Here is a 4,104-nt window from a genome sequence, read left to right on the forward strand (position 1 = left end):
TATATGCATATATATATATATATATGTGTGTGTGTGTGTGTGTGTTTGTGTGTGTGTGCTTATTTTACTCTTTTACTTGTTTTGATAACTTCACTGTGACTGAGTAATGCTGCGATACTTCCTTGAGTAGTTGTAGTTGATTGGAAGAGGACAGGTGCATAAAGAAGTGCTGAGCTCTAATTATGCAAGGTACCTGTGGAAGGAGTAGACCCAGGAAGATGTGGAACAAAGTGGTGAGAAAGGATCCTTGGACACTAAGCCACAATGAGGAAATGACAAAGGAACCAGGAGATGTGGTGATTTGTTGTACTTGATAAGACACGTCAAGCTAAGTAAAATTACTGTCTTCCACATATACAGGCTTGTTCCTCCAGGTGCCAGTGCCACATAAACACATCCATGCCAGTGCTGTGCAAATGTACCCATGCAGGTGGCACATAAAAAGCACCCTGCTTACTTTGTTAAGTGGTTGGTGCTAGGAAGGCATCAAGCCATAGAAACCATGTCACAACAGACAACTGGAGTCTGGACAGCTGTCAACTGGTCAGCTCCATGTCAAACCATCCAACCCATGACAGCAGAGAAAGTATTGAAAACATATAAGTGCTCTTCTTTCTTTGGATAATATAGTCCATCAGCAATGAAGAATTTTCAGCAAAATCATTTCATTTGCCTTTTCTTGGTTCTGTTTTTTTTTTTCTTTCATTTTGCTTACCAACCACATGGTTTCGGGTTCAGTCCCACTGCGTGGCATCTTGGGCAAGTGTCTTCTACTATAGCCTCAAGCCAACCAAAGCCTTCTGAGTGGATTTGGTAGACGGAAACTGTAAGAAGCCCGTCGTATATATGTATATATGTGTGTGTATGTGGTTGTGTGTATGTGTTTGTTCCCCCACCATCGCTTGACAACCGATGCTGGTGTGTTTACATCCCCGTAACTTAGCGATTCAGCTAAAGAGACCGATAGAATAAGTACTAGGCTTACAAACAATAAGTCCTGGGGTCGATTTGCTCGACTAAAGGCGGTGTTCCAGCATGGCCACAGTCAAAAGACTGAAACAAGTAAAAAAATATATATATACTTTAACAGATCAAGTATTACAAGCAAATAAAAAAAATGTGTTGCACACTGATTAAGAACACCAGGGATGTAGAACTAATTATATTCAACTGGGTCTATGCTGATTTATGGCTAGTCTATTGTGGTTATTCCAAGGATCCAGTTTTCTTTATCTAGCAACCAAACACTGATGACAAGACATCCTCATTTCTTCTTTCTTGTAAACATTTGTATTACAGCAGTTTAATAAAATAACCACAAAGTATAATTGTTTGCTTTACTTCTTCAATAGCTGCTACTTCATATCTCCACCTAAGCATGCAGGTACATATATGAAGCAACAGAGAACAACAAAAGATTTTTATTACCATCTCTTACAGAGATATTTAAATTTTAAAAAAAAACATCCAAAAATGTTTGACATGATATTCTACCTTTGGACAATTGGCAGTTCTTGTGATCTTTTGTAGGCAAGTTCATTTACTCTATAAGTCTTGTTTCTTTTACATTATTTTTTTCTTGAAAAACACATGAAGTGTTTCTAGCTGAAAATTCAATATCCTTATTGATGTGGAAATCTTGAATAATCTTGCACAAAATTTGTCAAGATTCCAAACAAAAAGCAATTCAAAGAGAAATTTCAATTATATCTTTGCTCTCTCATTTAATGAATTAGAAAATTTATTTTCTTTTTAAAGTAGTTATTTTCTGCGCACACTTAACCTTAAGTTTTTCAACAATGTTTACTAATCTTTTGAATTTAATGAACATTTTGTCGGAATTATTAAAAATGTATGTTTATTTTGAAAATCTCAGTAATTTTAATTTTCTCCAATGCATATTTTATTTATTCATTGGATTCTATATCTATTCACACAATTGCATTAATTTCTTTTAAAATTCTTGTATTTAAGAAAATTTTAAATATAAAACTTGTCGTCTTCCAAACGTCATGTGTGTGTGTATGTGTGTGTGTGTGTGTGTGTGTGTGTGTGTGTGTGTGTGTGTGTGTGTGTGTGTGTGTGTGTGTGTTTGCACAAATGAAAACAGAATAATTAATACAACATTAAAGTGAAATATAAATAATATGATGCAGTCTTTTTGTGATAATACATCATAACTTTAAGTTTATACTCAGCTAATATTAAACATTTATTGGCCATCAAAAACTCAACTAGTTACCAAAATATCCATGATATATATATGCTGTTTATATAGATAGTTTTGGAATTGTATCCTGGGTTAACACCATATGAAAGTGCTCAAATCATTACAAATATTAATAGCAATGACTGGTGCATACATATTTCTGTGTGTATGTATATACATATGCATGTGTGTGTGTATGTGTGCACACATGCACACACACATATGAGCACAAACACACACAAATGCTCACTTTTCTATACATCTGAAACATTTGTCTTCACAAAAAAGTTTTTAGGATGGATGCAATATATTAAGAAAAATCCAACTGGAAAAAAATTATCTCCATTGAAAGAATGACTCCAAGCACTAAATACTGCCTGTTTTAATTGAATGCCTTATTGTATTTGTTCCAGTCTCTTGAACAAGTCTCTATACTATATATTGAGTACTATCATTTTCTTTCATTTACAAGCAGTAACATTTGGACATATACTCTTTTACTTGTTTCAGTCATTTGACTGTGGCCATGCTGGAGCACCGCCTTTAATCGAGCAAATCGACCGCAGGACTTATTCTTTGTAAGCCTAGTACTTATTCTATCAGTCTCTTTTGCCGTACCACTAAGTTACAGGGACTTAAACACACCAGCATCAGTTGTCAAGCGATGTTGGGGGGACAAACACAGACACACAAACATATACACACACACATACATATATATATATATATATATATATATATATATATATATATATATATATATATATATATATATATACATATATACATACGACGGGCTTCTTTCAGTTACCGTCTACCAAATCCACTCACAAGGCTTTGGTTGGACCGAGGCTATAGTAGAAGACACATGCCCAAGGTGCCACACATTGGGACTGAACCCAGAACCATGTGGTTGGTAAGCAAACTACTTACCACACAGCCACTCCTGTTACATTTTTTTCTCCTTTTCCATTTTTCATATTCTTTGAAAATCCATACTTTTAGTTAGATTAAAAAATTTAGTTTAAGCTGATCAGCATTAGTATAGTATCAAACCCACAGATTTTAGAACCATAGATAATCACTTGGTTTGCCTAATGCATAGCACCAGCCCTGGTCATAAGATGGTCTCTTGGAGGACATCTAAAGTAAAATGTGTTTGTGCATTCATATATATAAAGACTTAAATTTTCCTTCTAACATTTTATTCAACTACTTGAATCAACCTTCAGGCAAAATATATTTCATGATAAATTTGACTCTCCTTTTATTGTTTCTGCTCATCAAACGATGATTATACTTTAAACTCCTTCAAAATAACAAACCCAAAATTAATATTTTATATACATACACACATACACACACATACATACATACATATATACACATCACGCATCCAACTCTTCTTCTTCTCTCTCTCTGCTGTTAAAAGAAAAAGCAATAAAAAAGGTGAAGTTCAATGGAAATGGTCTTGGAACTAGAAGTCTTGCAGAGAAATGCAAGGAACTAAAACTAAAATGTAATATTTTTCTTCAATTTCTTTCTTCTCAAAAACACAGTTCAGAAAGTGTAAGAAATAAAAATCTGAAACATTAAAAACATTTGAAGTAGATAGCAGCAATGGAATCATTTTAAAACATTTGTCTTCAGAAAAGAAAAGAAAAGAAAAAAAAAAAACACAATGTATAAATAAAAAGAAGATTTAACCATCTGGAAAAAAAGAAACGTATTTACTGAAAAATTACTGCAGGGTCTGAATACTGCTTGTTTATGATGATCACAGACAGCGATATATAGAAATAAATTGAAAATAATATAGGTACATATGTAAATATCTAATATACGTAGATTAAACTATATATATATATATATATATATATATATATATATATATA

The 4,104-nt window shown here is 33.2% G+C and overlaps 1 protein-coding gene across 3 annotated transcripts in view; it reads right to left on the reverse strand.

Moving 5' to 3' along the window:
* Positions 1 to 4,104, reverse strand: part of LOC106876727 (uncharacterized) — a 1,061,911-nt gene that overhangs the window by 530,605 nt on the left and 527,202 nt on the right. The gene's annotated exons all lie outside the window — the stretch shown is intronic.

The sequence above is a fragment of the Octopus bimaculoides genome, chromosome 3, assembly GCF_001194135.2.
Source record: "Octopus bimaculoides isolate UCB-OBI-ISO-001 chromosome 3, ASM119413v2, whole genome shotgun sequence".
NCBI lineage: Eukaryota > Metazoa > Mollusca > Cephalopoda > Octopoda > Octopodidae > Octopus > Octopus bimaculoides.